Below are 26,853 nucleotides of genomic sequence, written 5' to 3' on the forward strand. Positions count from 1 at the left end.
ACACAGTGGATAATCAGTGAATCTGTCTAATTATTAGCAAAAATCGGGAGTTTGGCTGCACGCCATAGAAAACATATCCCGCCGTGATTTCCTGTTCCCAGCAAAGATTTTGGACATCGGCATAGCTTCCTTGTGATTTATCATGATCATTTGTTAGCAGCAAACAATATATGAATTTCATCTAATTGTTTTCGCAGACGATTTCTTTGACGTTCGCTCGTCAAATGTTCACACTCTAACGAGCTAGCCTATGTAAGCCGTAATCAGACAGGAAGATCTATAAATGTTCGTATTCTGCTTTGTGTGTGAAAATGAGCATTTTTTACCATCTAATTTTTCCAACGAACAGGGCTATGGAGTAGAACAAATTCAAATGATGGCAGGAATTTAAGGTTCCAACTAAATCATTGAGAAGAAATTATTGAAAAAAAATGGAAAGAAACTTCATTGTTTAAAACCAAATATTCTTTCAAGTGAAAATGAGAATTTTTACATTTCCTACAAAAGAAATGTATATAATTCGTTCAAACTTTAAGGCCCGGAGGACCGAGTCTTATATACCAATCGCCTCAGCTCGACGATTTAAGACAACGTGTGTGTGATTTAGAGAGCAGATAAAACTTTCAAGAAAGCCCTGAGAATGCAGGAAAAATGTATAGAACCCTATTCAGGGAACGGGTTTGGTCTGCCACAACCCATGATAGTCCACTGTTCATGCCCAGAATCTGCTGCCTCCCCGGAACTACCTTACGACATTACTTGGGGAAGGGTTTTTTTATGTCCATAGCACCCACTCTAATTCAACTACTTAGTAGTCAGTTCCTCGACATACCATCAATTCTCCACCGTCCACACAGACTGGCAATTTCTGCATGGCAGTTGGAAAGCTAGCTGACGAGACTTAGTGTTCTGCTTCAAATTATCTAGCTTATCGAGCCCTTCGGCTCCGTTGTGCCATTCAATATCACGACTCGACTCCCTTATGCTACATAGCACAACAACTGCCTTCTCGCACCATTCAGCAGCCATTACTCGTTGAGCTCCCGACTCGTTCGCGAACTACTCGGTCTAGTCCCCGACGGTGGACCTAGTCTACTCCTACGGAGAAATCTCCGTCGAGAGAAGTTCTCCCGAAACCGAGCCAACCAGCCAGGTGTCGAGGTTAGTTCGGCGATTTCGTTGGAGTAGGGCGTCCGGTTCGCTGGTGCCCCGACGACTCGCGACTGGTTGTGTCTCGTTAGCGAACTACTCGATCTAGTCACCGACAATGGAGCTAGCCTACTCTGAAGGAGAATTAGGTTTTACACCAACCGACATAACCCCACAAAACGAGCCGGATGAACTTCTTTTGACAATTCTCGGTGGTTTGTTTACATGGAAGTTACGTGAGTTCGAATGTAACAGATGAGCACCCGTTGCGCTCGCACTCACGCATCTGACAAAGTAAACAAACCACCGAGAATTGTCAAACATGAACTTCATTCATTATGAGTTCATTCGTGTCGTCATCTTGTAGAACTCAATTCCCCGGCAAGAGTGGTTCTCCCAAAAATACAATTGATTGTGTTTCCGCATAACCCGAGACGTTCTTCTCTTTAGCCAAATAATAGGAGGACCCGGGGCTATTAATACCGTGGGGGTAATTCGATTTCTTAGAAAATCGTGAGATTTTTTCACTGTCGTACATATTTGTGGAAGCGCTATTCTGAAACATTAATTTTGACAGCTGAATCAATTTTTTTGTTTTTTTAGAAAGGAGATACAACATGTTTCATTTTTTTTGCCATCCTCAAAACAAAAATCACTATAATGGTAAAACCGTGATTAGAGCAAGAACTAAAAGTGAAAAAAGGTAAGTATTTTAGAAAGCTTGAGGCTCTTATTCTTTAAAATGATTTTCGTTTGATTAAAAACGCAGATATTTTCAAGACGCTCTCCACTTTTGTGCGAAATGAGCGTACGGGGCTATTCGGACCCCCTATTTCATCAAACACCGTTCAGCGGCTTCTCTTAGAGAGGTTCGAATTACCCCCATATTCCAAAAGGATGGAAAAACTTAGCTTTGCAATTGTCACCTAGTGCTGCCATGGAGTGGTGTAAATGAACTTTTATGGTATCAAAATGTAGGTGAGGTTTCAAATTAACAATTGGGACCGATAAATTTTTTCACATCTATCCATCTAAAAGGGCGATTTGCTTATGTAGGTCCGAAAAGGACGGGGTTCTCCCAACCATATTAATAAATTTTTTGATTTGAATTTAATCTGGTCAGATCAAGTTAAATACATGAAAAAATACTTTTAAGGATCACATTGATGCAAGAAATATAAAGAATGCTTATACCCTCTTATAAAGAGAAATTCTAGGCTCTGTCCAAAAAACAAACTATTAATTTATAAACAAATATTTAGACCGGTAATGCTATATGCAGTACCGATTTGGGCAAGTTGTGCTACTAGAAAGAAAACGCTTCAAAAGATTCAGAACATTCTGAAAATGATTTTGAAGCGTTCTCCCTGGTTTAGCACAAACGAATTGCACATATTCGCAAACATAGAAACAATACAAATTATGACGAACAGTATTATAAGCAATTTCCGATAAAAGTCGTTGCAATCGCCAGTTGCAACGATTAGCCCTCTTTATAGTTTATAAGTAAGTTTATAAGATTTGTTTAGCTCCTGCGAAAGCACATTATATCTCAATAATTATTAACCGAAAATGAAAAGTCACACCCTGTGGCTAAACACCCAATATGTATATTGAAATAGAAATGTAATGCAAACAAAACAATGTAATCAAATAGAAAAAAAATTAAAAAAAATCATTAAATATTATACTTTATTGTTTAAAGTCATCGACTTTCGTGATAACCGTGGAATACGTGCTAAGTGTAATAAGAATGAAATAGACATTTTCACAATTATATTGAACATAATCAGCTAATGTGTCATAGTTTGTATAAATGAGACAGGCACAATCGCACCACTTGATGGATTAAAACATTTTTTTTTATTTCAGTGTGACAGGATTGTGATAAACAAGATAACGAAAACTACATTTTTTTCACCGTTCAGTTTTATCCAACCATCATTATCAATGTTCCCATATTTGGAGAATAAATCAATCATTCCAAATACTCACTAATTAAAAGTGTCAATCAAAACTGTTTTAGAACGTCCACAATTTTCCCGTAACGTAGTGGCTTACATTTTTTCAAACATGTCACTTGCGGAAAACCCAAACAAGGACTCCACGGCATGTTTTTCATTGAAACTTTTGCATGCAATACCAACAATCAGTGAACGAACGGAAACCGTTCCGTAGGTCGAGCTCCAAACATGAATCCAGCGAATGTCCTGTGTGCGCGCGCTACATAATACATAGCATATTTTCCTTTTCTTGATAACCCGTGCCTTCCTAGGCTTCCTGAGGGCTATATCCTCTGACCCTTCCTGCCACCGTCCGAAGAGAATGATGCACGCGATGTTCTGTGCGTCTAGCTGCGGGGCCCCATAAGGTGGAAAAGTGGAATAACCTTTTTTCCGCTGCATGCGACCACTGCGCTTTCGTACTACCTCTCGCCAACTACCACTACATGCCACTCAACTCATTATTAAATTAATACCATCAAAAGTAGAACTCCTGGAGACCCAGAAACGGTGAGGGTTATTTAAAACTGTCCGATTTGAGCTCACTTATCCTCCATGCATACTAGCTGCAGCTCTGAACCGGCCGACAGTGCGGAAAAAAGGGAAAATAATTGGTGGGAGCTTTGCACCCCCCGTTGTCTACTTGGGGGAAGAGTAATTTCAAACGGGTCGTTAATTTGGCTTAACTGATAAAACATTAATTCTCGTTTGAATGTGTGGAACGTTCTCTCTCTGTCTGTCATGGTTTTGCCTAAATCATTATAACGGCATAGCGTACCTACTAATAATAGCAATAACGATACTTATGGTAGTTCTTTGCCTAAATTGCACAGAGAATGATATTTGTTTTTCCAAGTCCTTCGACATTTTATTGGATCGTTCAGTTTTTGGAAAACATTCACATGTAGGTTGCAATGTCTTCAATATTCTAGTACACTGCTCATAAAAGCATAAGAGTCCCATATTGAAAACAGCAAGCTGAGAAAAACGCTGTTGAAGATTTATATTTTCATTGAGCTTTATGGATGGGACAACCATGTTTTGGTATTTTTTCGATATTTTCTAAACAAACCTGGTACATAATCTTATTTTTGCATTGTGATTCGGTGGTGATACAGAATACAATCCAACAGATAACTTGTTTTCGAAAAAATCCATATAGGACTCTTATGCTTTTATGGGCAGTACATTGATTGTTCAGTTTTTGGAAAACAATGACATATGTAGGTTTTACATTTCTTACAAAAGAAATGGATTGGATTCGCTCAAATTTTGAAAACTTTTTCCGAGGCCCGGAAAGGCCGAGTCTTATAGACCAATCGAATCAGCTCGACAAATTAGGACAATATCTGTATGTGTGGGTATGTATGTATGTACACGAATGTCATGTAATTATCTCAGCAATGGCTGAATCGATTTTAATGAAACTATTTTCAAATGATAGGCCTAACATGACAATTTGACACTATTTTTTCGGTTTTTCGATATGTTGTTTATTTTCTGAGATGTGAGTGATTTTGTCAAAACACAACAAGTTTTAAGCAAATAACTTTTGAACAAAGCGATTATGTCGCGGAAACTATAAATCGTCAAAATCCGTTTACGAGCAGTGGAGATATGAAACATTTCGTTTTTTTTATTCCTCGCTTAACGATTTCCACTAACTAAAAATGAGACCGTTTCATACGGAGTATTGTTTTAGGAGCTAAACTAAACCGATTTTGTATATCGGGGTATTGGAATACATATAAGTGATTCAATGAATTCGATTCGGCAAAGATCAATAATATATAAACTATTTCTCAAAAATGAATATGTAAGTTTTCTTCAAAGACAAGAGAATGTGTGAGTTGATTTCATAGAGAAATTTTTAACAGAGTTCATAAATTTATCGCTTGCATTAGGCGTTGCGTTCAACCGTTCGGTAGATGTTGGGAAGTATATTATTTCACAGATCATTAAGTCATCCACCTAAAACTGAGATAAAAGATTTCTCATATAATGATCAGGAATCAGGAATCAGAATATATTGGCTCAAATGGCACGTTCCCCGTATGTAGTCAGGGATTTGTGCCTTACCGTGTGTTTTCATCATTTCCTGAGCGAACGGAAAGGAGAAGGAGATGTGGGGAAGTAGAATTGGAAGGGTGAGAAAAATAACAGCACAAAAACAAACAGCGGGTAAGTTAATCTCACAAGTAGGTCAACTTGCCTGCGAGTAAGCCTAAAGCTCTTTACCACATTGGATAAGAACCTTTAGTATATCTCTGAGTTTCAGTCGTCCAAACATAGTGTCGTGTATGAAAAAACGGCCGACAACTCGAAATCGCAATTGCGCTACTGCTGGACAGTTGCATATTAGATGATATGAGGTTCCGTAGTCGGATTCACAAAGATCACATGAAAAAGACTCAGCGCGCTGAACAGTTGCCATATGATAATTGAGTTTGCAGAGGCCGGTTAAAGCCCTGGTCAGCATGCCGCAGTGGAGCTTCGAAAAATGTAAGAGATTTTTCGAAATCACTGGGTACGGTTGTTCTAGAAACGCCTTTGCTTGGCGACACGTTTGTAGATTTCTTCAATAATTGCGGTGCTCGAATGAAGCCCAGGACCGTATTTTTTCTCTTATCCAACTTGTCGAAATTGGCAAGGCGGGCTCAGGACCAACGAAGTCAATCGCTGAACCTGCCCTGGCCAATTCGTCAGCCCATTCAATTCCAGTAATACCGCAATGTCCGGGCACCCAGACAAGGTAGATAGTGTTGACAATGCTTAGTTCTTTGATTTGGATTCGGTACGCGAACACTAGCTTGGACCGTGATTTGCCTGAGCTAAGGGCCTTGATTGCAGCCTGACTATTGGAGTAAAAGTGTATAACTTTGCCGGACAAGCTCTGTTGAAGGGCCAATTGTACCCCGCACATAATCGCGAAGATTTCTGCTTGGAATACAGTACCTAGTGAGTGAGATTTTTTTTGTATTTCGTTTATTTGACACGGCTCATTGTGGTAACTTAACAAAGCCGTGGGTCCGTTAAATTATTACAACATGTAAAAATAAAATGAATAAAAATAAATATCTTTCGGGTCTCGTCCGCGCAACTTTCTATTGCGCGGGTAGATCTTCTGCCACGAAAAAACCATTTGTCTGCTCGCCTAGTGCATCTTGTGGGTCGGCTAATTTTCTTTTGTTTCCGTCGATGTCATCATCTTCTATGGTGTCTACACGTTCACGATCAGATGTTCCTCCTTTCTTATTGCCCTTTTGGGTTATGAGAGTAAAGCCGTTGTCAATGCTATTGGCTTCTTCGCCGATGGTGCAGTTGATTCTGAAGCATTAGATGTTTCTTTTGTAGTTGTTATTATGGCCTGAACAGCTGCCACAAAATTGGTAACCGTTTGTGGTTCTGGTGATGGTATTGATGTCTGTGTTTCGGATTGGTTTTCCGAAGATGTGTGGGGCTGTGATGTACTCTCCTCAGCATCTTCTGCACAAGGTGTTCCATGATGTGCCGTCTGGTTGCAGTAGTCTGCCCTTCGTGGGTGCATAGCGTGGTCTGTTTAATGTTAGCTCCGTTACATTTGAATTGTATCGTCAAGTGGGAGGGAACAGGTCTTTCCACTCGTATCCTAACCACAAGAACACCGTTAGGAGTACCCGGGAAGAAGTTTCTCCAAGTATCAGGTCACTTCTCCGAATTGTGACATGTATTTTATAATTGATTTACGGGGATAGGTAGGCGTAGGTGATAAATCATGTAGCCTCACATCTATAAAATCATTTTCTATGTACACTGGGATCTTCATTTCAACACTGTCACTTTTAATTACGTGTTTCAGGTTGTTCTGTAAAGCGTTTGTTTGGTCTAATGTGATGAATGATATCAATACTGCACTGCGCAGATGATGATATTGAAGATAGGTGACGTCCTTAAGCCTAAGCTTCATGTTTACCTTCATAAAATGTTCCAGCTTACGGAGGCTCGGTCGTGTAGAAGAAAATCTTAAGTCAATAAACGCTTTTGGGTGTTGGTCGCGTGTTGGGTCGAAGCAGCGCTTTTTAATCAAACTCACTCATGATGACAGGAGTACATACAGTGGTTCTTTTGTTCTAGATGCACTAACTGTCGTTCACTTTGCTCGTTTGTTACTCTAACTTGGCAGATGTAAGAGTAGATCGAACGGTTTCCTTTGTTCTTAAGACAATGCACACAAAATAAATGTACTGTGTTGTGGTACGTTTTGCGCTGGCTCAGACAGCGGCAGAATTTCGCGACCGGTATCTTTGGTGGTTGTAAATCGACTGAGTGAGTGAGATTGTTTCAATCTCATTTCACGAGAGTAGACACCAGCACTAGCACGTCCCTCCATCAGAGAACCGTCAGTGTAACAGACCACTTACGTTTGTTGTTGTCTTTCCATATAGCCAGAGAACCACTCCTCTCGAGAGGGAATCTTCACATGAAATGTCCTGTACGGAAAACTACATGTGCGTGTAATATCTCTGGGAGCAAGAATATCTTCACCTCATGTAACCATTTGTGACCACAATCGTGTATGGCTGGTAGCAAGATCTTTTTCCTTTGGGGTGTATGTGTAATGGTTTGATATTTGGAAGTATATCAAGAGCAGCAGTCGGAGTCGTGGTGAAAGCAACAGTCAACGCCATGAGCGCCATTATTTGCAGATGGTTTAGCTTTGACTGGACTGTCACCACCTCTCCCCTCTGCCACCACACAAGGCATCCGTATGACAGTATTGGACGTACAATTGTCGTGTAAATCCAATAGATGTATTTAGGTTTGAGACCCCAGGTCTTTCCAAAAGTTCGTTTGCACTGCCCGAAGGCCATGCACGCTTTCTTGACTCTGAACTCAATATGAGCAGACCAATTCAGTTTGGAATCCAATATGACTCCAACGTATTTGACTTGATCTGCCTGTTGCATTAAGTCAAAGATTGTTTCGATGCAAAATCCAATAATTAGTATTTGGTAATCTTCAGCAAACCCGTGACGAGCAAAGTATGCGGTTACTAAGCATTGCATTTATCCAACCCGAGATACATGCAGGTATCCCAACCCCGCGCGTCGCTTCCAGAATAGACTGGAAAGACACATTGTCAAAAGAACCCTCAATATCTAAAAATACACCCAAGCTAGATTGCTTGAGCGAGAAGGCTTTCTCAATGTTGTAAACAACATCGTGAAGCACAGTGATCGTGGATTTCCCACACTGATACGCATGTTGCATTTTGTGCAGTGGATATTCAACTAAACTAACGTTCCTGATGTGATGATCGATTATCCGTTCCAAAGCTTTCATAAGAAAAGAACTTAAGCTGATAGGCCTAAAACTCGTGGATTCTTCATAGCTTGAGCGCCCCCCTTTGGGAATAAATCTAACAGTTATTTCTCGCCATGCTTTCAGGATATACCCGGTAGCAAGACTGGAAAGCAAAATCTTTTTCAAGACATGTTTAAGAATATCAAATCCCTTTTGCAGTAGCACGGGAAGTATTCCATCTTTTCCGGGTGATTTGTATGGAGCAAAGCTGTCAACTGCCCACTTAACCGATTCAGTGGAAACCAATGTGCGTGCTAACGCCCACGAGTCCGAATCACCAGAATGAGATCTGTGAACATTGTTCAACTCTGGATCGATACAACCTGGAAAGTGTGTGTCGAAAAGACAATTAAGAATATCTTTTTCGTCCGTCACATAAACACCATCTCTGGTTTTTATGGAGTTCATCTGAAAATCATTCGATTTGGAGAGAATTTTATTTAACCTGCTAGCCTCGTTCATTAGTGCATAGGTTTTGCCAGCCAGCCCGTTCTGCAGATCTAAGACATTTCTTATATGCACTACGAGCTGACCTAAAAGCCCTGGAGTCATCACGCTGACTCCGGTTCCAAACTCTTCTCATTCTTTCATGCTCAGCCCTTCATTCTTTTAAGCTCAGCCCTTCACCAAGGGGTTCCCCTAGTCGATTTAACAGTACGAAGTGGACAAGCTTCTTCGTAGTATGCTAATATGAATGAGTTTGTCGTATCCACAACGTCATCTAAGTCGTCTAGTTAACTAATTCTAGAGAAAATTTTCAACATGACGTAAGGAACATTGAGAGCCTCTCTTTGTTTACTTTCTCTTTCGTTTATTACGACATCATTACAACATATTACACTAATTTTCCAATACATATCGAAAGCCGACGGTTTTTACTAGAATATTATGCAAAGAGTAGAGTAGTAAATGTTGAAATGGCCGAGTAATGAACAGAAGAGAATGACCCCAAAGAGAATCTCTCATTGTTACTTACGTCCTATTGAAAATTTTCTCTAGAATTGTTGGAAAGTATTCATGAAATTTAGTCGCCAAGTTTTCTAAAAAAAGGTCCCAGTTTGTAGATTTAGGATTACGATATGTTACCACATTGAAGTTAACATCAAAGAAGTAGTAAATTAGTAGTAAAGTAAAGTAGTAAAGAAGTAAATAATTTTGGCCAGAATTCGACGCCAGTTACTCCTCTGTACGGTGGGGCGTATTATACCCTCTTACCCTATATGAATGAAATCATCTCTATGATTGTCGTACCAGTACCTAATACGTTTCGCAGTATGAACTAATCGTAAATGAAAATAAGTATATGAAAATTTTAGTGCTCGTCATCAAGAGTTGAAATACCTGGTCGTTTAATATCTTCCAGTTAGGCTTCGTCTTCATTACCTTCCCTTTAAGGAAATAATAGGGCAAATTTCATGCTGTGAAATGGTACCTCAAACCACCCCCCTCCACCAAGCTTAACAGTCGGAAGTAGGCTGTTCGTGTCATACGCTTCTTGTGGTTAACGTCCATCCAGTTGTTGAGAAAACGGCGAAGGAACTTTCATCAATTCACCAAAACAAAAATATTAGCGGTAGCATAATTTTTAACCCCATTGCGCATCCATTTTCAAACAGTTTATCCCTAAAGTGAGGATGTATTATAGCTTTATAGCTTCATTCATATTCAGGATAACCTATTTGAAATTTAAGGTTGAGAATCAACAGCAAGTACATCTGCACGATACAAATTAATTAAACACTAACAGTTATCGAGAAAAGTACCTAAACTCTAGCGTATGTTGTTAATTGTAATATTGCTGTATGCTGTATTATAATTATTTTGAGCATCGAACCGACAAACTTCAACTGCGCAAGGTTTGTATATCAAGCCCCGCAAACTATGCAAAAATGATCCATACCTACATCAGCTGGCAACCTTTCTACCCACGTGCAACGGCAAAAATGTTTGCAATCGTGCACCGACCGGCATGACTAAACAGACAGCAACATCGATCGCATACCGCAAACGGATCTCGCCGTCGGTTGCCATCGGCCGAGAGGAGCAGAGATGTCAGATTTGCAGACAAGTCTGCAAATTCGCAGACTTTTAATTTAAGCTGCAGATTTTTTCGATGACGCAGATATTTGCAGATTTTTCCGTTTGGTTGCAGATATTTGCAGATTTCTTAGTTTGGTTGCAGATATTTGCAGATTTTTGAATATAAAGGCTTTTGGTTACACTAGCTTGCCTCACATTTTTTGTTCTTCCCAGACTTTTAAAATTATTATTGCAGACATTTGAAAAAAGTACCTGGCATCTCTGGAGAGGAGAGCGGATGGTTCTTCCAGACCTTTGACAGAAGAAAACTACATTTTTCCGCTCGGTTTCTTGTTCAGTTCCCATTCGGACTTGACCGCGTGCGTTACGGGTTTCCCAATCGTTCCGCACTGCTGTCCGTCGTCGCGGTGGAACGGCGCAAACCAACCGACAACCTTCAATACAACAAATATCAGTTCTTCCTATTCTGCCTGCATACTGGTGCTATTTGTTTGGTAGCGAATTTTCCACCCAATACTTTCGCTGAATCGGAGGCATTTCTTCGTGCGCCCTTTGACTGTTGGGTGGAAAATTGAAATCTTTCAGTTCGTGGTCGTCCGTCCAGCTGTTCGGAAGTTTGTGTGAAAGTGCTAGGATTTCGGACGTGTGTTCCGGTGTAAATTGTTTGATTATTAACACAAGGTGCCTTACAGGAGAAGTGTGTGCTTATTTTACCGTTGAAGGCAAGGTGTGCTCCGCTGGAAGATTCAACTGTATATTGCACCCGATTCGTAGTTTGGCGGGAAAATTAAGTTTCGTGTGAAGTTTGGTGTTTAGAAATGTGAGTTGCTGGGAGTTTTCCAGACACAGGATTGCAGTCAAATGGATTACAGTGAGGCAGCACGGTGTTTGATGATGATGTGTCTGTTAAAGAAGAGGAATACCCTGTTGTTGTCGATAAACAGTGATGGCTAATTAAAACCGAATAAATATGGAAAGAGCTTGGGCGAGAGAGAATGAGTAGTTAGATTGACGACCCGCGATTACTGCGACCCACTGATTAGGTGGATTAATTGTAGTCCAACATAGAAATAGGCGCCGCGGTGTAGGATGAGTGTATTTGTTCGTCATGCCGTATACACAATCGAGAGAAAGGCTCGTGAATGAAGACGGATACTCTCTGTAATTTATATGAATGTTCGACATGTTGTTATTAGGGAAATTATTCTTGGGACGAACAATTGGATAGTTCATGCCGTGTTTTCATATTAATAATTGGTTCTATGAATAATTCATTGCTACTGATAGTTTGTTTTCGCTCGAACGTGTTAATTTGGATTTGGTGAAATTTGAACTACAATAACGTACCCAATTTAGATATTTGAGAACACGCAGTAGGCCTTGTCTAGCGCAATCATACACCCGAGCAAAACGTTTAGTGTAATTTATAAGAATTATCATAGAATGCGCAGAAAACTAATAAAAACATGATCTCATACGATTATTATGTAAACGTACTACTTTTATGATTTATAAAAATCCAATGATTCTCAAAAACTTAAGAAAAATGTACTATACTGTATTTTACAAAAATTAAGATGCCTTATAGAAGATCGAATCATTCCAAACTGACATGACAAAATAAACGACGTTACTAAAGATTATCTTTAGGTTTACTTACCGTACGTTATACATGTGGGTGAAAAATACATGATATACCTATAAATTTCGCTATATTTTTTGCCTTAGTGTGGAAAAGAATTCGTGTTATTTTACTGTAAATTGCTTCTGCACCCTTGTTAAATACCTGTTTCAACCCTAAAACGGTTTTGTAAGGTACATTTTTACCCCAAAGCTATTTGCAATCTCTGTTATTCCATTACGGTGTATGTTGACTGTAAGCAATCTTTATCTTAAATCAATTTGATTATTAAACTTACATTTAAGCAGGTGCAACCTATTTGTTTCACTTGACCAACTTAAAAGTGCCCGCTTGAAGTTTATCTTGGGTTCAAATGTACCCCAAAAAACCGTTTAAATTAGTGTTTTGTCATATGTACATAAGATATTAGGGGGTGGGCGTAACGTAGTTGGTAAATCGACTGCCTTGTACGCAGCGCACCTGGATTCGAGACCCGACCCCGCACATAAGGTTAGAAATTTTTCATAAGAGATTTTTCTAACCCGAAGAGGCGAATGACCTTAAGGTTAAAACCTTTATAATCGAAATAAAAAAATAAGATATTATTTCTCATATTTTTTCAATGTAAAATTGTATAAGCTTTTGTGTAGAATTTTATAAGCTTCAATATTGCTTAACAAAAGTATCTATTACTTGATATAATAAAGCTACTATAACAAAGTAACTAGAAAATGCGCTTGGATTGTTAAAGACTTTTTTGCTTTTGCCGATGAAAGAGGAAAAACACATTCGTGAATATGATATGTATATAAAATGCACCATGCACCACTCAATTCGTTGTCTTCTGAAGCCCCGGCTTTGGAAATCTTTATAAACACTTACAATGCACCGACTCCATCTACACTTTCGAAGCCTTCCTGTACTTTCTCCGTTACTGTATATTGCTGTATTTTTTTTTTCAATTTGTTTATTTGATAAGGCACGTATGCGTTAGCTTAAAGGTGCCATTTTTTCATTGTTTTACATTTTGAATTTCTTAAAACAAGGGGTTACACATTTCAATATTATTTTGTTTTATATAATGAAACTAAAAAAAAAACTTTACAGCTAACTTATACATATAAAAGAGGGTATAATATAATATTCGTAAGATTTGGGGGACGGGTCATTTTGTGTGTTCTTTGTATAGTAATTCACTTTATGATTTTTAGAAGGGAGATTGTAGGAGAAATTAATTATTAACTAAGCGGAACATTTTACAAGCTTATTAACTAGAAATAACTAGAGATAGTGGTTCAAGATTAAGGGGAATTAATTAGGGCTATTTTAAAGTAGTGGTACTGTTGTGCATTTCTTAACGAGATTAAATATTGATCAACTTAAACTAGAAGATAGGGGGGCACATAAGTTTTGGGAAGATATTCAAGGGGAGAAGGGGTGAAGTCATACATCTGTGTATCAGAGACATGGGAGAGAGGGTGGACAAGGCTGAACGGGGGGGGGATATAAACTTTCAGTTTCCGGCATCAGGAATCAACGGCCAGGATTACAGATTCGAACGGATGCATCAAGTATTGGGACGCCGAGCGGTCTTTCTCGAGTCGGCAGGGGTTCCTCCAGACGATTTCGTAGTACGGCTCAGATACGGATCGGAAACACACCGCGTTGCGCGTGTGATGTTGTACTGTAGATCTCGTGTTGTTGGTTCATTCGACAGATGTTTTGTCTCGTCTTGGAGTCGTTTCAAACCATCGTTGGGGTACGGTAGGCGGAAGAGGGCACTTCTGGGAATGATAAGAGAAAAGATAGGGGCATTTAAATTTGGATATTGATGGTTTTGAGGAACGTGTATATAAGGGACATGTAGAGAATATCGCGGCTTGCTAGTACATCTCGAACCGGGACATTGGGTGATCTTCCTCGGGCCCGAAGGGAATCGAATAGTTGAGATCTGGCAGAACAGTACTCGGCGCTTGCCCAGACAACATGTTCGATTTCGTGATAACCGTTGCCACAAGCGCAGATACCGCTACCCACTAGCCCAATACGCCGGAGATGTGCGTCCAGTGTGTAGTGATTGGACATGAGCCGAGACATCACGCGAATGAAATCCCGACCCACATCCATCCCCCTGAACCAAAGTTTCGTCGATACCTTAGGGGTTATCGAATGTAGCCACCTTCCCAGTTCACCATTGCTCCATGAAGTTTGCCAACTTTCGAGGGTTCTCTGATGAGTAATACTGAAAAATTCGCTGAAGCTTTGTCACCTTGTAAAGCGCCCGCCTTAGCTAAAGAGTCCGCTTCTTCATTACCTGGAATGGAGCAATGCGAGGGAACCCAAACTAAGGTAATCTTGTACGATCTTACAGACAAAGCATGCAGATTTTCCCCAGAAAATATGGAATGTGCTTTCTAGCTTTCATTGAACGGAGAGCCTCGATTGAGCTGAGGCTATCCGAGACAATAAAGTAATGATCGGTGGGCAAAGTATCAATGATCCCAAGGGTATACTGAATAGCAGCAAGTTCTGCGACGTAAACTGAAGTAGGATCATTGAGTTTGAGTTGAATGAGGCGGTGAGGTTTTGATTGAATATACCGAAGCCAGTGGAGCCGTCGAGGCTTGACCCGTCGGTGTAAAACATCTTGTTGCAGTCGACTTCTCGAAATTTACTATGAAAGATGCTTGGGATCACTTGCGGACGTATGTGATCCGAGATTCCACGAATCTCGTCTTTCATGGATGTGTCGAAGAATACAGTTGAATCAGAAGCATGAAAGAGATTGACACGGTTGGGATAGTATGAAGAAGGATTGATATTTTGTGCCATGTAATCGAAGTACAAGGACATCAATCGGGTTTGAGAATTGAGCTCGACAAGCCTTTCGAAATTTGCGGAAGGACGCCCGCCAGCACTTCTAAACTCATCGTATGTGTCGAGTGCATGCAACCCAAAGCAATACGCAAACAACAATATTGGATTCGCTCTAGTTTGATGAAATGTATGTTCGCAGCGGAGCGGAAACAGAAACTCCCGTACTCCATCACCGACAATATTGTTGTTTGGTACAGCCTGATCAGGTCTCCTGGGTGGGCACCCCACCATGTTCCGGTTATTGTACGGAGAAAGTTGATCCTTTGCTGGCACTTCTGTTTCAGATACCTAATGTGACATCCCCAGGTTCCTTTAGAGTCGAACCAGACCCCGATATATTTGAAAGTTGAAACCTGAGCAATAGTTTGACCTATTAATTGAAGCTGTAGTTGCGCTGGTTGACGCTTCCTTGAAAATACGACTAGCTAAGTTTTCTCCGTGGAGAACTCGATACCTAGCTGGAGGGCCCAAGCAGACAAATTGTCCAAGGTATCTTGCAATGGTCCTTGCAGATCGACGGCTTTGGGACCTGTAATAGAGACCACACCGTCATCTGCAAGCTGCCTAAGCGTGCAGGAATTGACAAGACATTCGTCAATGTCATTCACGTAAAAGTTATGGAGAAGGGGGCTTAGACATGAGCCCTGGGGAAGACCCATGTAGCTAATTCGTGATGTCGATAAATCACCATGCGAAAAATGCATATGTTTTTCAGACAGCAAGTTTAGCAAAAAGTTGTTTAGAGTCGGTGAAAGACCATGCTGGTGCAGCTTCTCAAAAAGAATTTTGATAGAAACTGAATCAAAAGCCCCCTTTATATCTAGGAAAACTGATGCCATCTGCTCTTTGCTAGCATAAGCCATTTGAATTTCTGTTGAGAGCAACGCAAGACAATCGTTCGTCCCTTTGCCTTTGCGGAAACCAAATTGTGTATCTGACAGTAAGCCATTTGCTTCAACCCAATTATCGAGGCGAAACAAGATCATTTTCTCGAACAACTTTCGGATACAGGACAGCATCGCAATCGGTCGATACGAGTTGTGGTCGGAGGCTGGTTTTTGAATGGCGATGACCTTCACTTGCCTCCAGTTATGAGGGACAATATTACCCTCAAGAAACTTATTAAATAAATTCAACAAGCGTCTCTTGGCAGAGTCTGGCAGATTCTTTAACAAGTTAAATTTGATTCTGTCTGGCCCTGGGGCTTTATTGTTAAATGATAAGAGAGCAAGTGAGAACTCCACCATCGAAAACGGTGTTTCGTTCGCGTTATTGTGAGGGGACGCGGCGCGGTAAATCTTCTGTGCTGGGGCGGAATCCGGACAAACCTTCTTGGCAAAATCGAATATCCAACGGTTTGAGCACTCTTTGCCCCACCATGGATTGGGAGGACGCCCGCGTGAATTCGCGTCTGGTACGCGTTTAGTCTGAGCTTGAATCGCGGTATCGAGAATCAAGCCAGCCAGGAACCCGTACTCTTCCTCCGGAGGAAGCTCTTGAGTGCACTCGATTTTGTCGGATATCACGGACGCGTAGCTCTTCCAATCAATATTTCGTGGGAGGTCATACGAAACATTGATTGTATTCGGTGGCCCTGAACCGTTAGCAATATTAATTACGATTGGCAGATGGTCGCTGCCGTGGGGATCAGAGACTACCTTCCACATGCAATCTAACCGCATCTAGGCACAAATCCCCGACTATGTCCGGGGAACGTGCCATTTTAGCCAATATATTCTGATTCCTGATCTAACCGCAGCGATGTCGAGCAGAGGGACAGATCTAAGGCGCTCGGTCGTGCTGGAGGGCAGGAAACCGTGTCATTTCACCCGTATTCAAAATAGTCATATTGAAGTTGTCGCAAAGCTCATGGAGTAGGGTAGATCGATTATCGTCATGAAGGCAACCCCATGCCGTGCCGTGGGAGTTGAAGTCACCTAAAACTAGCCTCGGTGCGGGGAGGAGTTCCGCAATATCGCAAAGCCGTCGGTGGCTAACTAAGGCTCTAGGGGGGATGTAGGTGGAAGCAATGCAAAGGTCTTTGCCTTTTATTCTGGTTTGGCAAGCGACAACCTCAATGCCTGGTGTCGAGGGGAGGTCGATCTGATTGAAAGAATAGCACTTTTTGATCCCCAAAAGTACTCCTCCGTAAGAGTCTTCTCGATCCAAGCGAATAATATTAAAATCGTGGAAGTGTAGGGTTATTTCTGAAGTGAGCCATGTCTCGCATAGGGCAAATGCATCGCATTTCAAATTATTTAGTAAGATTTTAAACGAATCGATTTTCGGGATAATGCTTCTGCAATTCCAGTGTAGAACAGTGATTAAATCCTTGACCTCGTTTGATGAATTAGCCATCGAATGATACAATCGCTGAAAGGAGGGGCCATTTCGCAGTGAACTGCATCAAAAATGTTTTTACTGCGGGGAGAAAGCTTATCAAGATACTTTTAAGGGGATCAGAAATGTTTAACGCTGTAAGAATACGGTCCACAATGTCAGAGAAATTTATTAAGCCAGTGCTGTTTTCTTTCTCTGGCTGAGATATTTTTTTTTTTTTTCATAAAACGTTTATTTGACACGGCATTTGCAAAAGCTTTTTTACGCCGGGGTTTTTTTTACATAACATGTTACAAAGGTTCTTAAGACTATCACGTTATAAAAAAAATCACTTTCTAATTCTAACACTGAGGATAATCATCATTTTGAATGTTTTTAATTATAATCTATTTTCTTGAATTTCATTGTAAACCTATTGATAGTTTTTCTGTAATCTTTGTTTTTTTTCTTTATTTATATCGTTTTATCTAACTTAACTAACTGCGAAGAAATCTAAATTGTTTGTGGGTAGCAAGGGAAAAAAACTAGAAACATTGTATGTAAGATCTCGTAAAGCGAGGATATCACGAACAGGTACATAGGGTGGTTTTCTTCTGGCTCGTAAGGAGTCTATTAATTGGGATCTGGCTTCACGATATTCAATGCAAGACCAAACAACATGTTCAATGTCTTCGTAACCCTCTCCGCAAGCACATTGATTATCTTCTGCGATCCCAATACGGCGGAGATGCGCATTCAACGTATAATGGTTGGACATGAGTCTAGACATCACACGAATGAAGTTTCGACTTACATCCAACTCTTTGAACCATGCCTTCGTTGATACTTTAGGGATAATTGAGTGCAACCACCGTCCCAGATCTCCATTGTCCCATGATGTTTGCCAACTAGTAAGCGTTCTCTGACGAGAAGCGCTATAAAATTCATTGAAGGCAATAGGTCTTTCATAGATGTCACCGTCCAGCGCCCCTATTTTGGCTAAATTATCCGCTCTCTCATTACCCGGTATGGAGCAGTGAGCGGGAATCCACACTAAGGTAATTTGATAAGATTTATTTGTTAATTTAGTTAAGTATTCTCGTATCTTCTTCAAAAAGAACGGAGCGTGATTATCAAGCTTTAATGAGCGTAGTGCCTTAATTGTGCTGAGGCTATCTGTGAGGATGAAATAATGGCTCGGAAGTAAAGTATCAATGATTTCCAGACTATAGTGAACTGCTGCTAGTTCGGCTGTATAAACGGAGGCAGGTTCTGCAAGCTTGAAAGAGATCGAGGTGTTATTGTTGAAAATACCGAAGCCAGTAGCCTCATTGATTCGTGACCCATCAGTGTAGAACATTTTATGGCTGTCAATGTGTTGGTATTTACTTATGAATATTTTAGGGATCTCTATAGAGAGCGCAGGTGATCCGGGATTCCACGAATTTCCTCTTGCATGGACGTGTAGAAAAATAAAGTGGAATCGGGAGTATCTAGTATATTAACACATGTCAGAACATAACTAGAAGGCGTTATTTCTTGTGACATGTGATTGAAGTACACTGTCATGAATCTGGTTTGGGATTGAAGCTCGACAAGTCTTTCGAAATTTTCAATTACAAGTGGATTCATAACCTCACATCGTATAAGTAAACGAGAGGAGAGATCCCAGAATCGATCTTTTAAGGGAAGAACTCCCGCTAGAACTTCAAGACTCATCGTATGTGTCGATTGCATGGAACCTAAGGCGATTCGTAAACAACGATACTGTATTCGTTCCAATTTAATAATGTGAGTGTTTGCAGCTGAACGGAAACAGAAGCACCCATATTCCATTACTGAAAGTATCGTTGTTTGATACAATCTTATCACGTCACTTGGATGAGCACCCCACCAAGATCCGGTTATTGTTCGGAGAAAATTTATCCTTTGTTGGCACTTCTTTATCAGATACCTAATATGGCCTCCCCATGTACCTTTAGAATCGAACCAAATTCCGAGATATTTAAAGGTCATGACTTGGGCTATCGTTCTACCAACCAACTGAAGCTGAAGCTGAGCTGGATCACGCTTCCTTGAAAAAACAACCAACTCTGTTTTCTCCGTAGAGAAATCGATGCCTAACTTCAAAGCCCAACTTGATAAATTATCCAAACTATCTTGCAGTGGTTGTTGTAAATTTATGGCTTTTGGTCCTGTGACAGAAACCACGCCATCATCTGCAAGTTGCCTTAGAGTGCATGGGCTGACAATACAATTATCAATGTCATTCGCGTAAAAATTGTAGAGAAGGGGGCTTAAACAAGAACCTTGTGGGAGACCCATGTAACTTATTCTGAATGTTGCCAAATCGCCATATGAAAAATGCATGTGCTTTTCTGACAATAAGTTGTATAAATAATTATTTAATATTGGTGAAAGACCACATTGATGTAGTTTCTCTGAGAGAACATCAATGGAAACAGAGTCGAATGCTCCTTTTATGTCTAAGAACACAGACGCCATTTGTTCTTTTTTTTGCGTAAGCGAGTTGGATTTCAGACGAAAGTAGCGCCAGACAATCATTCGTCCCCTTTCCCCTCCTAAAACCAAACTGGGTATCTGATAGCAAGCCGTTCGCCTCAACCCAATTGTCGAGACGTCGTAGGATAATTTTTTCCAACAATTTCCTGATGCAGGATAGCATTGCAATCGGTCGATACGAGTTATGGTCGGAGGCTGGTTTTCCCGGTTTTGGAATGGCGATAACTCTCACTTGTCTCCAGTCGTGCGGGACTATGTTCTGCTCAAGAAGCTTATTGAATAAATTCAACAAGCGTCTTTTTGCTAGGTCAGGCAGATTCTTCACCAAGTTGAATTTAATTCTGTCTGGACCCGGAGCATTATTGTTGCATGAGAGGAGTGCAATTGAAAATTCCATCATTGTCAAAGGCGAATCTATGGAATCGTTACTTGTGGGAGCATCGCGAATGATTTTCTGCGCAGGAGCAGAATCTGGACAAACTTTCTTGGCAAAATTAAATATCCAGCGATTCGAAAAATCTTCGCTTTCATTAGTTACGTTTCGATTCCTCATTCTTCTGGCTGTGTTCCAAAGAGTACTCATTGATGTTTCTCTTGGCAAGCCATCAACGAAACGTCTCCAATAACTAGACTTTTTGGCACGACGGAGACTGTCAAATTTGTTTTGTAAAATCGAATAATTTTCAAAGTTTGCACGTGTACACCCTTTCCGTTTCATAATTTCTTTGTAAGCAACTTGTTTAGCTTCATATGCATCCGAGCACTCTTTGTCCCACCAGGGATTAGGAGGCCGGCTGTTCATTATCATGCCAGGATTGCATTTCGTTTGGGTTTGTTCTGCTGCTTCAATAATCAAACCCGCTAGAAATTCATATTCTTCGGTAGGTGGTAGCTCTTCCGTCGAAACAAGAGAAGTGGAAATTAAAGATTGGTATTTTTTCCAATCAATATTTCGTGTCAAGTCATAAGGTACATTGATTGAATTCGTGAGGCCTAATTCACTGTTAATTGAAATAACGACTGGCAAATGATCGCTACCGTGAGGATCAGGTACAACCTTCTATGTGCAATCTAACCGAAGTGATGTCGAGCATAGAGATAGATCTAATGCACTTGGTCGTGCGGGTGGTCTGGGAATGCGTGTTGCTTCGCCTGTATTTAAAACTGTCATATTGAGCTCGTCACAAACATTGTATATCAAAGAGGATCGATTATCATTGAAGAGGGAACCCCACAATACTCCGTGCGAGTTGAAGTCTCCCAGTATCAGCCGCGGAGCAGCCATGGATTCCACTACCTCAAAAATCTGACGTTGTCCAATTTGAGCTTTGGGAGGTATATATATAGAAGCGATAGACATGTCTTTGCCTTTAATATTCGTTTGGACAGCTACAGCCTCAATGCCCGCAAACAAGGGGATGTTAGTTCTATAGAAAGGATAGCACTTTTTAATTCCTAGAAGCACTCCTCCATATGGGGTGTCTCGGTCTAGGCGAATAATGTTGAAATCATTCAAGTTGAAATTAATGTTTGAGGTAAGCCATGTTTCACATAAAGCAAAAGCATCGCATTTCAAATTATGCAGCAAAATTTTTAAGGAGTCAATTTTAGGTATGATACTTCTGCAATTCCACTGTAAAACAGTGATGAAATCTTTCATTGGAGGAGGTGAATTACCCATTGAAAGATACAATCGCTGCAAGGATGGGCCATTGAGCAATCAGCTGCTCTAAAAATGTTCTAATTGTTGGGAGGAACGCTGAAAGTATACTTTTTAGTGGTTCAGAAATATTGAATGCTTTGAAAATCCAATCAACAATTTCAGAAAATTTCAATAAGCCTATCCCCGGTTGAGGCTCGGAGGAAGTTGAAGTTTTATTATTTCCAGTAATGGTGTTCTGTTTGGATTGTACATTACCAAAACCGGGAGGGACTGGCTTCGGTATTGCATCGGAATTCTTTAGCTTTGGCCGCAATTTATTTGTTGGAGGAGAAATTTTAAGGCCCTTGCTTGGCAGTTTGGGAAAAGAGGATTGTTTTCTTTTCCTGGATCCTCTAGGTAAAACAAATGATGTACCTTCGGACGCTTCGTCAGAGTCAGACTCTTTCGGCAATAGAATAGCGTATCTGTTTTCTGGGACCGTGGGTTCAGGAGTAGCATTTTTCAGTATTTCTGCATAAGAGCGCATAGATCTCTCCTTCAAGGATCGTTTAATTTTCTCCTCCCGCATTTTATATATGGGACATGCAAGGAGCTCGTGTGAAGTTTCTCCGCAATGTAAATATTTTTCTAAGTTTTTATTGCATGTATCCTCTTGATGAGGCCCCCCACATTTGCCACACCGTACCTTATTGGAACAGTAAGTGGCTGTGTGGCCAAGCTGTTTACAATTGAGGCAATTCATCACACGAGGGATGAAAAGGCGAACGGGGAGACGAATTTTATTAATGAGAACATGGCTAGGCAAAGCAGACCCAGCGAAAGTTACACGAAATGAATAGGATGGTCGGTAAACTTTTTTCTCTTCTTCAATTGATACTGAGTACAATTGCTTAACATCGAGTATTTTTACTTTATTAAGCAGGGTGTTCTTGAAACAACCAACACCATGCTTAAGTATATCCTCGGCAGTGAGGCTGGGTTCGGAGATGACTCCATCGCATTCTATATCGCGCGAAAGTATATAAACTTTATATTCACGCGTGAAGAGTTCGCATGCTACTATCTCGTTAGCTTGTCTAATGTTATCAATGCTAACTCGAAGTTTATCTTTATTTACTTTCACGATCTCTGTTACAGCAGAAAATCGTGAAGTCAGATCCCGTGCAATTTGCACAAGGTTTAATGGCTTTCCTTTCCGCCTGAAGAAAACCTGCCAAGGTCCAGAAGACCCTTGGGGGTATAATTTTATTCTAAGGGGAGTTGAGGGAGGGGGATCAGAAGAGTTTTGTTCTTGTGAAATGGAGGATTCCATCTCACTATCCTCCATCTCGCCTACCATACACAGTAAGTAAATTAAATACTAACACTAGCAAAATTATATTAAAATCTACCTGTCCTTCGAAGAGTTGCAGATTCTCGCTGTCTCCCTCTGTCACGCTCGGGTTGAACACAGCGCAACCACCACTACCAAGATGGAGCCGCTGTTTACCTGTGGGTCCAGGGGTATTTCCTTACTATGCAGCGTGGCTAGGTACACAAATACACAAAAGCCCGTTTCTGCACTAGCACAGATGAATAAGTGATGATGAAACGAGACGCTTCACCAACAAGAAGCTCTGTCTCACTTAGCGCCGACTGTATGCAGCGTAACCACTACCACCACCAAGGTGGGGCCGCCGCTTACCTGTGGGTCCAGAGGTATTCCCCTGCTACGCAGCGTGGCTAGGTACACAAATACTCAAAATCCCGTATCTGCACTAATACGGATGAATGAATGATGATGAAGCGAGCCGCTTCACCAACCAGATGCAGCTCTGTCTCACTTCGTCGCAAGCGCCGGTTGTATGCAGCGCAACCACTACTACCACCAAGGTGGGGCGCCGCTTACCTGAGACTTCGTTGCCTTCGCACCAACACTCGCTTATCGCGTGGTACCACCACCAAACGACCGCTCTCGCAACCAACAATCCTGCCTGTCTCCGCACCAACACGGCATCAAATACTGACACGGTACACAAACTTCTAGCCTATTCACGGCTTGCACAGCCTTGGTTGCTACAACCAATCAGCAAACACAACCTTTCAAGGCGAAGGCTAAAACTGTTATGTGGCTGAGATATGGGAACACATGGGGTTTTTGATGTTCCTGGAAGTGCTGGGAACTCCTTCTCTGAGCTCAGGTTGCTGAGACCGGGAGCGACTTGCTTTGGTTTTGCTCCAGTACTTCCTTGAGTAGTTATTTTAGGGGGACCATGAAGAGACACCTTCTGGCCTTTACGACGAAGCTTGGAAGAGGAAATGTTCTTCCTTTTTCTACTTCTTCTAGGCACAGCATAAGATGTCCCCTCCTGGGGTTCATCACAGTCGCCTTCGTCAGTAGACAAGTTGGTAAAGATGTTCGTAGAGACAGGTGGCGTAGCTATCTTAAGCATTTCTGCAAAAGATCGCTTAGAGCGTCCCTGAAGGGAACGCTTAAGATTTTCCTCGCGCTGTTTGTACGCGAGACATGAAGGGAGATCATGTGGGTTTCCCCACAGTAGAGACACTTTTCGACATCTCTACCACAGGAATCATCCGCATGATTCCCACCGCATTTCCCACAGCGGGCTTTATTGCTACAATGGGAGGCTGTGTGTCCCAATTGTTTGCAATTAGTACAGTTCATGGCCCGCGGCACAAAGAGGCGAACAGGTAGCGAACCTTGTCAAAGAGGAGGTAATTGGGCAGGGCAGAGCCGGCGAAGGTCACCCGATAAGAGTCTGAGTTGACGTATGTTTTCTTCCCGTCAGCTGCGACTGATGCTGAATGCAAACGTTTGCATTCCAGTATCTTCACTGGCTTAAGCATGGGGTCCCATATTTTAGCAGGTCCTCGCAATTCAGACTCGAATCGGAAACGACCCCACTGACTTCAACCCTGCTAGCTGGAATATACACCCTGTAAAGGGCTCGTAGCCAGCAATATCGTTTGCCTGAGTTGAACTGTTAACCACCACCCGAAGCTTATCAGGGCGAATTTTCGATATTTCTGTCACAGCCGAATACCGATCCGTCAGAACTCGAGAAATCTGCAACAGATTAAAACACTTTTTTTCTTTGGTCCGAAAGAAGATCACAAATGGCCCGGTGGCCGAGCTCGGATATACCTTGAGCCGGGGAGCCGATTTTATTTCGACGTCCATCTCACCTTGGGATGATCCGCCGTCAGGGGAAGTCATTTTTGCACGGGCCTATTGCCCAGTGCACGTTATTAAGACAACCAAGAAGGGGAAACGACAACTAATACTTAGCTTGTGTAGGTAACGGTATCCAGACGGCTTACTAGAAGAACACTGCTTCACTTCACTGACCGGCTAACGGTACTCAGAAACAGAAACACAAAAGAAGGGAAAAAATACTGAAACCTCAACTAGGCGTAGAGTGTGCAAATAACCTTGAACGCGGATTAACACTATTTTTCGCTATATAGTGTACGGACCGATGACAAAAGACTTCTATCTCGACTGAGTGCTCGACAACGAATGTATATTGCTGTATTGTTATTTTTTGTATTGGCGTTTGGTGTTCAAAAAAGCATCCGAATAAATACACTTTTCAACGAGGTTTTGAATAATTTACTACTTGTTCGAAAGGCAATTTAACAATCTTCACAATGCCGCACAGAGGAGTAACTGGGGTCGAATCCTGGCCAAAATTATTTGCTGCTGCTATTGTTGTTATTGACGAATTTCGTGCCAACTCGAACAGATGTTGGCAGCGCCCTCTCAGATTTTAATGAAGCTGTCTGTACATGAGAACTTTGTCACAAAAAGCCACTTTGCATACTTTGTTTTTCCAAAAATGATCTGGAATGTCTTTGTCTTTGTGTGAGAAAAAACTGCTTTTTTTCATTTTCCAAGATGGCTGCGTTTGTAAGCATTCTCAGTTGAACCTTAATACATCTGAATAAACTGTAAAAATGTTCTTCTAGAACGCTTTGAATGCATTCAGGATAGCAGGATACTACGTAGTTAACAAAAATTGTCAAGAAAGGTCCGGTTTTCGATAATAGTACATTGCTGACTCGCGGTGACATTTATATTTTCCACTTCGCATATCGGGTTTTCCTGCTAGCAAAATTAAAAACTACCTAAAGCAACATCTCTATTGGTGATTTACCCGCAAAGCTCAACTTGTTCATGCGACACCTATGATTCAGCTCATGAACTGCCAAAGTGATGCAGTTTGTTTTTTACACCAACAATTGCCATAACTTCCCACAAAAAATTAATTTTATTCACGGAAAAACATTTCCGGTACCCAAATATGAATAAAAAAGGTTAGAGATTTAGTTTTATTTGCTATTTTTCGGAGTTTCAACCAATGTTGCAAATATTCTTCGCCGAACTAGTTCATTCGTTCATCATCGATGCGATATTCGTCGTGTCATTCACCCATGCCTCGAATAACGCTGCGCTGTTCGTCACACGAAAGCACAGAATCATCGAAAATGAATAATACAAACAAACAAAAAATCCGAATCTGATGACTGCTGTTCGCTGCTTGTTCGCATCGTTGTTTGTTGAATTTAGCCATTCATGCAATGTTCATCTTCACGCATCGTTCGGATCGGCACACGAATGGCTTAGGTGATAATCGCCACTAGCCATTCTTCGCTAAGGATTCTTCGTTCTTCATTCCTCCTGCATTGCGGCCAAGAAAAACAAATTTCTTGTTCATTGATGGAAGGGTCAGAGCTGCTTCATGACTGAAGTGGTGCAGAAATGCTTGCTATGTTCGGAATAGGATGACTTTTGCTATAAACAACAATTAGTATTACATAATGATTATTTGCTGATGTTTTTTTTATCAGATTTGAAACGGGAAGCTGCGTAAGCAAAGCAAAACAAAACAATTACATATGTAAATCTGCGGATGTCTCGCGGGCGAAAACCGAATCAACACAATTATGAATCTACATAGTAGACTATTGGTACTTCAAATAACTTTTTTTCTAATGATGAAATCAACACTGGGTGATAGTTTCCTTGAATCTACGTTTAATGATTTTCTTAGGACCATTTGGCACAAATAGCAACCGTAAGACGAAATACTCTTATATAATATAATTTCTATATCTATAGAAGTATAATCAAGCCACAAGTTTTTGACAAATCGATGCATTCCGATTTCAACCAAACTTAGCAAATATTAAACTTTTTGCCAAAACTGAACTGGTTAGTCTTATACCCTAGTATCAATTGAGGTTTTATCGTACTTTTATAGCCACTCATAACATTTAAATTGCACTTGTAGCGTGCTATAAAACTTCAATTG

At 41.0% G+C, this 26,853-nt stretch overlaps 2 protein-coding genes across 4 annotated transcripts in view; one reads left to right on the forward strand and one right to left on the reverse strand.

Annotated features, from left to right (window-relative positions):
• Nucleotides 1-26,853, reverse strand: part of LOC131689015 (elongation of very long chain fatty acids protein 4-like) — a 295,570-nt gene that overhangs the window by 72,257 nt on the left and 196,460 nt on the right. The gene's annotated exons all lie outside the window — the stretch shown is intronic.
• The window catches only part of LOC131689011 (glycine receptor subunit alpha-2), a 182,300-nt gene continuing 166,335 nt past the window's right edge, over nt 10,889-26,853 (forward strand). For 2 of the 3 annotated variants that reach the window (XM_058973734.1, XM_058973733.1), the window contains exon 1: nt 10,889-11,355. The gene's annotated coding sequence lies outside the window, so the exon portion shown is untranslated. The remainder of the gene's footprint in view (nt 11,356-26,853) is intronic. The other variant, XM_058973735.1, reaches the window with a different exon arrangement.

This window comes from Topomyia yanbarensis, chromosome 3 (assembly GCF_030247195.1).
Source record: "Topomyia yanbarensis strain Yona2022 chromosome 3, ASM3024719v1, whole genome shotgun sequence".
Classification (NCBI taxonomy): Eukaryota; Metazoa; Arthropoda; class Insecta; order Diptera; family Culicidae; genus Topomyia; species Topomyia yanbarensis.